Consider the following 10,656-nt stretch of genomic DNA (forward strand, 5'->3'; position numbering starts at 1 on the left):
AAAGCCGCCCAAAAAAATCGGACCGAGGAGCCGCTTGCGAGAACGCGCCATGTGCACGTTGTCTCTCCTCGGTTTTCCGAGCACGAACACGACGCCGGTCGGTCGGTCGGTCGACGAAGGCGACGACGAAGGTGACGGGAAAATTTACGCCGCCGCTGCCCTGGTCCAGCTCCTCCCCGATGACGGCTGTGATGTTGACGTTGACGTTGGCGACGACGACGACGACGACGGAGACGACGACGACGACGAGACGGCATCGATGGCGACCACGATGACGACGACCTCGACGAGTTCAGTCTGCACCTTGACCTCCGATGTCCGTGTGCACTGCCGTCGTGCTGTTTGTCGTTTGTCGTATGTATCGCTGTCAAGGGTGCCGTTGTCGTTGTTGTTGTCGACGTTGTTGCTTGCTCTCTCGTCTCGGTCGGTTGGTACGTTGATGACGACGACGACGACGACGAAGACGACGACGACGACGACGAGACGGCATCGATGGCGACCACGATGACGACGACCTCGACGATTCCAGTCTGCACCTTGACCTCCGATGTCCGTGTGCACTGCCGTCGTGCTGTTTGTCGTTTGTCGTATGTATCGCTGTCAAGGGTGCCGTTGTCGATGTTGTTGTTGTCGACGCTGTCGTCTGTTCTCTCTTCTCGGCCGGCTGTGACGTGGACGTTGACGACGACGACGACGAGACGGAATCGATGGCGACCACGATGACGACGACCTCGGCGAGTTCAGTCTGGCACCTTGACCCTCGATGTCCGTGTGCACTGCCGTCGTGCTGCTTGTCGTTTGTCGTATGTATCGCTGTCAAGGGTGGCCGTTGTCGTTGTTGTTGTCGACGTTGGTGGCTTTCGTTCTTTGAGTCTCGGTCTCGGTCCAAGTCAGGGGAGAAACAAAAAAGAGGCCATCAGCGCGGGCAGCGCGCTTCTTCTGACGGCGAACCCCCTCGAAAAATAAATAAACACGTGCCCGTCGTTGTAGTTGTCTGTCTTATGTCGGTCGGTCGGTCGGTCGGTCTGTCGTTCTGTCGAAACAAAGTCCCAAATTCCAACGATACCTGGTTGATCCTGCCAGTAGTCATATGCTTGTCTCAAAGCTTAAGCCATGCAAGTGTAAGTTCACGCCACGCATTAGAACGGGCGAAACCGCGAATGGCTCAGGAACCGGACCTAATCCTCGGGACCGTATTCCTCCTCGGAGGCGATGGATAACTGTGGCAATTCTAGAGCTAATACATGTGACACAGGCCGCGATCGGTCGGCGCGCCGTCGTCGCCACGCCTCGCGCGCTGGCACCCGCGTCGGCCGTTCCGGGTCGCGGCGCTACATATTAGACTGAGACCGCTGCGCGTCATTCCGTCCTCCCGTCGTCGGCGTTCCCGCTCGCGGGTCCGTTCGGTGGCGGGGCTCATAGGGCGGCGCGCTCCGCTTTGGTGACTCTGGATAACTCACTGGTCGATCGCACGAGCTTTCACGCCCGGCGACGGGTCTCTCGAGGGTCCGCCCCTATCAACTGTCGACGGTCGGTTAAGTGGCCTACCGTGGGTTACTACGGGTAACGGGGAATCGGGGTTCGATTCCGGAGAGGGAGCATGCGAAACGGCTACCACATCCAAGGAAGGCAGCAGGCGCGCAAAGTACCCACTCCCGGCACGGGGAGGTAGTGACGAAAAATATCGACGCGGGACTCAGTCGAGGCCCCGCGATCGGAATGAGTACACTTCAAATCCGTTAACGAGGACCAACCGGAGGGCAAGTCTGGTGCCAGCAGCCGCGGTAATTCCAGCTCCGGTAGCGTATATTAAAGTTGTTGCGGTTAAAAAGCTCGTAGTCCGAACTCGGGTTCGTGGTCGCGCAAGCGGCCCCCTGGGCGGCGGCGCCATCGTCCGTCGTTGACTTTGGTCGTCCGTTCGCATTCCCGGCCCTTTCCGCCGGTGTCAACCGCTAGCATACCCGCCACGCGGTCCTGCCGGCGAGGGTGGACGAGGAGGTCGTGATCGGGATCCGGGAAAAAAAAAACAAGTGGTCGTCGGTTCGGTTCCGGGAGTAGTCTAACGGGGGGGTGCTACGTGTGTGTGTTTGGGTGCGTTCATTCGCATCCCCGCACTCTGACCCCCGCGCTTCTCTCCCTCTCCCTTTCCGCGCGTTCCTCTTTTTTTTTGAACCCCCCGGTCCGCTCCGAGTCCCTGCTTCGTGTCTTGTCTGCGCGCGTGTTGCGGTCGGCGGTTTCTCCTCCAAGGGTGCTCTTAACCGAGTGTCCGCGGCGGCCGGTACGTTCACTTTGAAAAAATTAGAGTGCTCAGAGCGGGCTGTTCAAGCTTGCATACGATAAGCATGGAATGATGGAAGAGGGCCTCGTCTACGTCTGTCGGTCTCCGTCTACGGCGAGGCAATGATCGAAGGGAGCGGTCGGGGCCACTCGTATTGCGACGTTAGAGGTGAAATTCTTGGATCGTCGCAAGACGAACTGCAGCGATGGCGTGTGGCAAGCACGTTTTCCTCGATCAAGAGCGAAAGTCTGAGGTTCGAAGACGATCAGATACCGTCGTAGTTCCGACCGTAAACGATGCCGACCGGCGATCCGCCGGCGTTCGCTTCCATGACCCGGCGGGTAGCCTGCGGGAAACCAGAGTTTCGGTTCCGGGGGGAGTATGGTTGCAAAGCTGAAACTTAAAGGAATTGACGGAAGGGCACCACCAGGGAGTGGAGCCTGCGGCTTAATTTGACTCAACACGGGAAAACTCACCCGGTCCGGACACCGGTAGGATTGACAGATCGATAGCTCTTTCTCGATTCGGTGGGTGGTGGTGCATGGCCGTTCTTAGTTGGTGGAGCGATCCGTCTGGTTGATTCCGATAACGAAACGAGACTCCGGCCTGCTAACTAGTGCGCCGATGTCAGTGATTTTTACGGCGGGCTCGGCGTCCTCCGTGGCGCTCGGGTCCGGGTCGGTTTTCTCACGCACTTCTTAGAGGGACGGGTGGCAAGAAAGCCACACGAGGCGGAGCGATAACAGGTCTGTGATGCCCTTAGATGTCCGGGGCCGCACGCGCGCTACACTGGAGGTATCAGCGGGGACTTCGCCCCGGCCCGAGAGGGTTGGGAAACCTCTGAACCACCTCCCGTGATAGGGATCGGGGCCTGTAACCAACCCCGTGAACGAGGAATTCCCGGTAGGCGCGGGTCAACAGCCCGCGTCGATCACGTCCCTGCCCTTTGTACACACCGCCCGTCGCTACTACCGATCGAACGGTCCGGTGAGGTCCTCGGATCTGGGCCGACGACGCCGCCGGGCAGTGCGCGACGTGTCCGTCACGACACTCGTGCATCTACGCCTCGGCGTTCGATGCCTGGAGAAGACGACCGAACCCGATCGTTTAGAGGAAGTAAAAGTCGTAACAAGGTTTCCGTAGGTGAACCTGGCGGAAGGATCATTACCGTTTTCCCGTTCGATGACTGGTTTGTTGTTTTCCGGCCTACCTCCTCTGTCTGTCGGCGTCAACGCCTCGAATGCGCGCAAACAAACCTATAAAAGGCGGAGCGAGAGATAGATTTGTGGTGACGCGGAGGTTTTTAAAGCCCCAGCTCTTCTTGCTTGCTTCCGCGTCTTACCAACTGTTTGTTTTTTCGGCCCACCGCAAGTGATGGCCGCTTCTTCTTTGCCTTGTCGCCGCTTTATCGTTTTTTTTGTTTTTTTGCAGCCGCTGTGCCACCGGCGCTAGCTAAAAAAACAAACTACTCGCGACTTTGCAATGCCGTCACGCCTCCTCGCACAGACCGCCTCGCACACTACTAAATCTATATAAACAAAAACTAATATAAAAAAACCCAAGTGCTGAACCCTGGACGGGGGATCACTCGGCTCGTCCGTCGATGAAGAGCGCGGGCCAGCCGCGATAAATGATGCGAATTGCAGGACTCAGTGAACATCGACACCTCGAACGCACATTGCGGCCCCGAGATCCCTTGTCTCGGGGCCACGTCCGGTCGAGAGGCGGAACGTTACATGTCTTTCTCCGTTAACGAAACGACATCTTGCCGTCCCCGTGCCCGCCCGGTCCTCGGCACGGTGGTAACCGGGACGTCGCAGGAGCGAGTGACGAGGGGGAAGAAAAATAAAAAAAGAATTGACTCCTTTCAATGTCTTTTTTTTTTTTAAAACCCTCTCCGGCCTCCTCCTTCGTCTCCCGCTGGCAGACCGCGGAGTCTTTTCCCTTTTCGACCGCGTGAAGAAACACTGTGGAGGAGGAGCGGAGGAGTCTGTCCGAAAGCAGCCGAAGGGAGAACAAAACAAAAAAAAAGTACCGACCTAACCGACTGCCGACGTAAGCGCCGCCTGCTCGTCTCGCTCTCTGCCTCATGAAGGTGTCTCTCAGCGACGCCTCGAGCAGCGCGACGAGCACGGCCGTCGCACCGTAAAAAGGTGGCCGCGTCGTAGGCAACGCAACGTCGGATGGGTAGGACCCACGCTTTTTTTTAATTGTTGGCTTCTTCATTTTCGGTCGGACGGGCGCTATATCGGCCAGCCGTCGTCACACGGAGGGTACCGATCGAGATTCCTCTCCTCCAAACACCACACTCTACTAAAAACCGCCGCCCTCGGCTCGGACGAGACGACCCGCTGAACTTAAGCATATCGCTAAGCGGAGGAAAAGAAACCAACCGGGATTCCCTTAGTAACGGCGAGTGAACCGGGAGAAGCCCAACGCCGAATCCCGTCGCAAGTTAAAGGCTTCGGGGACGTGTGGCGCATGGGTCGAAGGCAGCCGTTCGTTTTCGTCTCGCATAGTTCGGAGTTCCCTCGATCGGGGCCGCCCGCGGCGGGTGCCAGGCCCATTCGGTGCGGACGGCGAGCGACGGCCTTCGATCCGAGAGTCGGGTTGCTTGGGGACGCAGCCCAAATCGGGTGGTAAGCTCCATCCAAGGCTAAATACCGGGACGAGTCCGATAGTCGACAAGTACCGTGAGGGAAAGTTGAAAAGAACTTTGGAGAGAGAGTTCAAGAGAACGTGAAACCGCCCAGGGGTAAACGGGTGGGACCGCTCACCGCGATCGCGGGGGGACTCAGTCCGGTGCTGCCTAGGCTCGAGCCCAAACTCGATGTGTGTTCTTGAAAGAGAGGCCGTCGCGGCACAGGTCGTCGTTCGTCGTGTCCGCGGGGGACTCGGTCCCCGCGGTTCCAGCTTGTGTGCCCGCGTCGCCGACGAAGGAGACGGGGCCGCGTGGATAGCGGGAAGGGAAACGTGGTGACGACCGCGGCGTCGGGTAGGTGGCTGCGTCGGTTGGCTGCGACGGAGGGGACTCGTCCTCTCGATCGCTGCTGCCGCCGGGCCCTAACCCGCCCGCATCCGTCGCCGCCGCTTCTTCTTTCCTCCTGCTCCCATCCGCGCGCGACTCCGCTGCACCCGTCCCCTTCATCATCGCTCGGCGTAATCATGGCGCGGGCGCTTCGGCGCGACCTCCGCGCGGCCGGCACCGGACGCACTTCCCCTCCGGTCCGTCGTCGCGACCCGTTCCCGGCGTGCAGGTCGAACACGCGGGTTTTTTTCCGTAGGCGGCAGGCGTTTCATCACCCTGAAAACCCCCGTCTTCCCACCTTGTGAAGTCGGGGGCCACCGGCCGTCGGGCCCGCGAACGTAACTGCCCCTTTCTGCCGGGAACGGAGGAAATCTGACACGATCCGTTACACGTGGCGAGCCGGTCCGTTTTGATCCCGCCGGAAGTCGCGTGCGGGCGACGCACTCTGTGTGGTCGCTCCTTAGGCGCCCCACCGTCTCGGGCGCGTGCGCGATGAGAGGCGGGATAGGGACTGGCGCGGCCTCGCCGTCACGCACCTCGCCGACGTTTCGGGTTCTTGTCGGGGGCAACCCCGCCCGCGCCCGTTTTCCGTTTCCGGAGAGGTCGCTCGGCGACGCTTTTTTACTCGAGCCGCCCGCCACCCCGGGTCAGCGACGTGCATCGGCAACCCACCCCGACCCGTCTTGAAACACGGACCGAGGAGTTCCTGGCCGTTCGCGAGTCGTAGGGGCCACCTCTGACTAAGCCCCGAAGGCGAAGCGAAAGCGAGAGAGCGTGTAGGAGGGCGTCGATCGGGAGAGGTGTCGTGGCAAAGTCGTCCGGGGGTCGTCGGGGGGTGTCGTCGGTCTCGTGCCGTCGTCTTCTCCTCGCCTCACCCGCCTCCGAGCCGTGCCCGATCCCGCCGGCGCGGCGTTTTCGGCCTTCCGCCGTCGCTGCTGCGGTGCCCGCAACTTTTCCTTTTTTCTCTCTTCCCGAGAGAGATAGGAGAGGGAAGGCTCGTGGCTGACGTGCGGTTGTTTTTCCCTCCTCCCCGAGAGGGGACCGGCGCATCATCCAAAAAGGGGAATTGCCGGGCGCCAGCTTCCATATCCTCCTTCCGCCCATCGGTGAGATCCCGCGGCTTGAACTAGTCCTATTTTGTCGTCGAGTTTAGGCGCTGCGCGCGGGCGCATCACCCCGGGTCGGTTTCCCCTTTTTCCGAGTACGACTCGGCCGACTTCTGGCGTAGCGAGCGACCAGGGACCCGAAAGATGGCGATCCACGCCCGGTCGGGATGAAGCCAGAGGAAACTCTGGTGGAAGTCCGAAGCGCCTCTGACGTGCAAATCGATCGTCGGAACCGGGTGTAGGGGCGAAAGACCAATCGAGCCGTCTAGTAGCTGGTTCCCTCCGAAGTTTCCCTCAGGATAGCTGGCGCTCGATCGTCGCAATTCCATCCGGTAAAGCGAACGATTGGAGGCCCCGGGGCCGTTCACGGCCTCGACCTACTCTCGAACTCGGAACGGGTGGAACGGGCCGACTCTCCCGAACGACGGAGCCGACCCATCCGGCCGCCGCCGCCAGCACGCTTCGCTGGGCGGTTGGTCACCTCGAATGCGAGTGCCAAGTGGGCCACTTTTGGTAAGCAGAACTGGCGCTGTGGGATGAACCAAACGTCCGGCTAAGGTGCCTAACGCGACGCCCATGAGATCCCCGAAAGGGTGTCGGTCGATATAAGACAGCAGGACGGTGGCCACGGAAGTCGGAATCCGCTAAGGAGTGTGTAACAACTCACCTGCCGAATCGACCGGCCCCGAAAATGGATGGCGCTGGAGCGACGGACCGATGCCGGACCGTCGGCGGCGAGGAGCGATGAACTTTCGCGCCGAAACGATGCCGCGACGAGTAGGAGGGCGCCGCGGCGAGCACGGAAGCCTAGGGCGCGAGCCCGGGTGGAGCCGACCGCGGGTGCAGATCTCGGTGGTAGTAGCAAATATTCGAACGAGACCTTCGAAGACCGAAGTGGAGAAGGGTTCCGTGCCAACGGCGGTCGAGCACGGGTCAGTCGGTCCTAAGACGCGGGCGAAAGTCTTCCCGAAAGGCGCCGGATCCGTTATGAAAGGTGAAAGGAAAGCGAATCGAATCGAATCGAATCAAAAGCCCAAACAAAAAAAAAGCGGCCGGCCTCCCGTCGAAAGGGAATCGGGTTAATATTCCCGAACCCGGACTCGGAGAGGGCCCGGGGGTGGCGACGCTGTCGGCAGCGATGTCGGCGGCGCCCGTCGCTTCCCGGGCGAAACCGCGGTGACGCAAGCGAGCCCGGAGACGTCGCCGGGAGCCCCGGGGAAGAGTTCTCTCTTCTTCGTAAAGGACCATGTCCGTGGAATCGGCTCGTCCGGAGATACGGAAAAGGTACCTGTAGAGCGCCGCGGCTCGGGCGGCGTCCGGTGCGCTTTCGGCGGCCCTGGAAAAATCCGGGTCCGGTTTTCGCAGCTCTCGAGTCGGTGCCGTACCCACCATCCGCAGCAGGTCTCCAAGGTGTACAGCCTCTCGTCGATGGCATCAATGTAGGTAAGGGAAGTCGGCAAAATGGATCCGTACCTTCGGAAGAAGGATTGGCTCCGAGGACCGGGTCGGTCGGGCCGTGCCCGCGCGAAGCGAGGAACCGGTACGGGGCTGTAGCGTTCGCTCCGTTCGCGCTTTGCGGCCGAAGGCATAGGGGCCGCGGCGGTCCGTTGTGCGGCGGCGTGTTCCGGTCAAGCGGTCGCGGTCAAGCGAGCGTGTGTTGCGGGTCGGAGAGCGATACGGGTGGGAGTCCGCCGTCGGGCGGCAGGAGTGTGGCGTCGACCAAAAACGGCGGGGGACCGTCGGCGGGGGTCGTCTTTCTGGCGGCGGCGGTTCAAGCGGCTTTTCTGCGGGGTGCTTCGCTCCGGGGTCGGGGTGGCGGCGGGCGGCTCCAATCCGTTCGTCGCAACGTCTCCGTCCTCCTCGAAAAGGGGTGAGGCTGCCTTGCGGACGTGTCGTCGTCGCTTTGCCGGTGCGGTCTTCGTCGGCACCTCCGACGCGGCGTCCTCCGCTCCTGCGCTGTCCGCGCGATGCTCCCTCTCTTCTCCGTCCTTCTAACTCCTCGTCGCGGCCGGTTCAAGGTTGCGTCGTCGCCACGGGACTCGTCCGCCTGCGGTACCGCCTCGTCGCTACCGGCGCGTCGGGTGGCGAGCAAAACGGCTCCTCGCCCGGGTCTTCGTGGAGCGCCACGGCTTCCAGCCCCTCTTCGGGTGAAGGCGGGTGCTGCTTCGCGGCAGCGTCCGTCCCTCTTCGCCCGTTGCTCAGCGTCTCTCTCGGCGTGGGGGCGTTCGTCCGGCAGCGAACGGTCAACTCGGAACTGGTACGGACCGGGGGAATCCGACTGTCTAATTAAAACAAAGCATCGTGGTGGCCGGTCGACCCTTACAGACACGATGTGATTTCTGCCCAGTGCTCTGAATGTCAAAGTGAAGAAATTCAACCAAGCGCGGGTAAACGGCGGGAGTAACTATGACTCTCTTAAGGTAGCCAAATGCCTCGTCATCTAATTAGTGACGCGCATGAACGGATCAACGAGATTCCCACTGTCCCTACCTACTATCTAGCGAAACCACAGCCAAGGGAACGGGCTTGGAACGATCGGCGGGGAAAGAAGACCCTGTTGAGCTTGACTCTAGTCCGACTCTGTGAGGAGACACGGGAGGTGTAGCATAGGCGGAGGCGTGCCTTCGTCGGCGTCGGCTGCGCCGCGGTCGGGGTCTTCCGCGGGGCGGCGTTCGGGCGTCGCGTGTCGAGCGGTGGAGGGGGAGCGGTCGCGGTCGGTGTCCGGCGTCGGCGGGTTCATTCCCGTCGCTGTCTCATCGCCGGTCGTTTCCGTCTTTCCACCCCCCGTCCGGCTGCGCGTCTTTGTGCGCCTCACCCTTGTCGGTCCTCCTTTCGGCCGTGGTCTGCGCCGGCGTCGTTCGGCAACGTCGAACCTGAAATACCGCCACTTCCGTCGTTTCCTCGCTCACCCGGTGAAAAAGGGGACGGGTCGCTCCGCGGCCCTCTTGCTAGCGCCAAGGGCGCGGGCTCCCAAGATTCTGGATTCCGCGCTCGACCCTTAGCCGGGGACCGTGCCGGGCGGGGAGTTTGACTGGGGCGGTACGTCTGTCAAACGGTAACGCAGGTGTCCCAAGGCGAGCTCAGCGAGGACGGAAACCTCGCGTAGAGCAAAAGGGCAAAAGCTCGCTCGATCTCGATTTTCAGTACGAATACGGACCGCGAAAGCGTGGCCCATCGATCCTTTCCGAGCGGAGAGCTCCGTTCCGCCGAGAGGTGTCAGAAAAGCAACCACAGGGATAACTGGCTTGTGGCGGCCAAGCGTTCGTAGCGACTTCGCTTTTTGATCCTTCGATGTCGGCTCTTCCTATCTTTTTGCAAAGCAGAATTCGCCAAGCGTTGGATTGTTCACCCACGGACAGGGAACGTGAGCTTGGGTTTAGACCGTCGTGAGACAGTGTTAGTTTTATCCTACCGATCGACACGTGTGTTACGTCGGCCGTGGCCACGGCTATCCCGTCCAGTACGAGAGGAAACCGCGGGATCGGAGCAACGGTTCGCGTGCTCGCTCGAACGAGCGGCGGTGCCACGCTGCCTCCGCGCGATAACGGCTGAAAGCCTCTAAGCCGGAACCGCGACCGGTGCCGTCACGGTATTACGAAAGGCGTCTCTTTCCGTTCCGCTGGAGCCTGCCATAGCGGTCGTCGTCGCTTGTGGTGGTGGCGGCGGTGGTGGTTTCGTCGGCGGTCTCCGGGCCGTCGTCGGGTCGCTGTCGTCGTTGCTGCTTACGCGGCGGCGTGCGCGAACGGGCCAACCGACTCGACATGCGCGACCGGCGGGATGTTGCCGTCGCCGTCCTGTTTCGAACCCCCTGTGGAGCGTGAGACGAGGGATCGCTCGTAGACCACTTGACTTCAGGCTCGGGGTGTCGTACTTAGTAGAGCAGCCACCACACTGCGATCTATTGAGACTAAGCCCTCGACCGAAACGTTTCGTCCTCACCGAGGGACGACCGAGACGGAGACCGAGTCCGAGTCCGAGTCCGAGTCCGAGTCCGAGTCCGGTTCGTACCGGAAAGACGAAGCGGTGTGGAGAGAGACCATTATTTCTCCGCGTGTTTTTTTGTTTTTTCCTCGATCCGTTCCGAACGAATATTATTTTTTATAATTTAATTTTTTTTCCTTCCTTAACATCTAGACTGGCTGTTTATTAAAATAAGTTGGAGTGAAAAAATGCTTACGGGGTTCCGGCACCCGGCCGCAGTCGATGTCATTAACATGATTTCTTTTATAAACAAAGTTTTAAAC

General features: G+C 60.7%; 2 non-coding genes and 1 pseudogene across 2 annotated transcripts; all 3 read left to right on the forward strand.

Moving 5' to 3' along the window:
• The first annotated feature begins 1,063 nt into the window (after positions 1–1,063).
• Positions 1,064–3,445, forward strand: LOC145275175 (small subunit ribosomal RNA; annotated as a pseudogene).
• Positions 3,446–3,846: 401 nt separating this feature from the next.
• Positions 3,847–4,005, forward strand: LOC145275166 (5.8S ribosomal RNA). The gene has a single exon (XR_013867069.1). It is a non-coding gene; the product is annotated as a 5.8S ribosomal RNA (ribosomal RNA).
• A 597-nt stretch (positions 4,006–4,602) lies between these two features.
• On the forward strand, positions 4,603–10,345 carry LOC145275184 (large subunit ribosomal RNA). The gene has a single exon (XR_013867078.1). It is a non-coding gene; the product is annotated as a large subunit ribosomal RNA (ribosomal RNA).
• Positions 10,346–10,656: the final 311 nt, after the last annotated feature.

The sequence above is a fragment of the Euprymna scolopes genome, unplaced genomic scaffold (assembly GCF_053919585.1).
Source record: "Euprymna scolopes isolate OS-2025 unplaced genomic scaffold, ASM5391958v1 sca63, whole genome shotgun sequence".
Lineage (NCBI taxonomy): Eukaryota > Metazoa > Mollusca > Cephalopoda > Sepiida > Sepiolidae > Euprymna > Euprymna scolopes.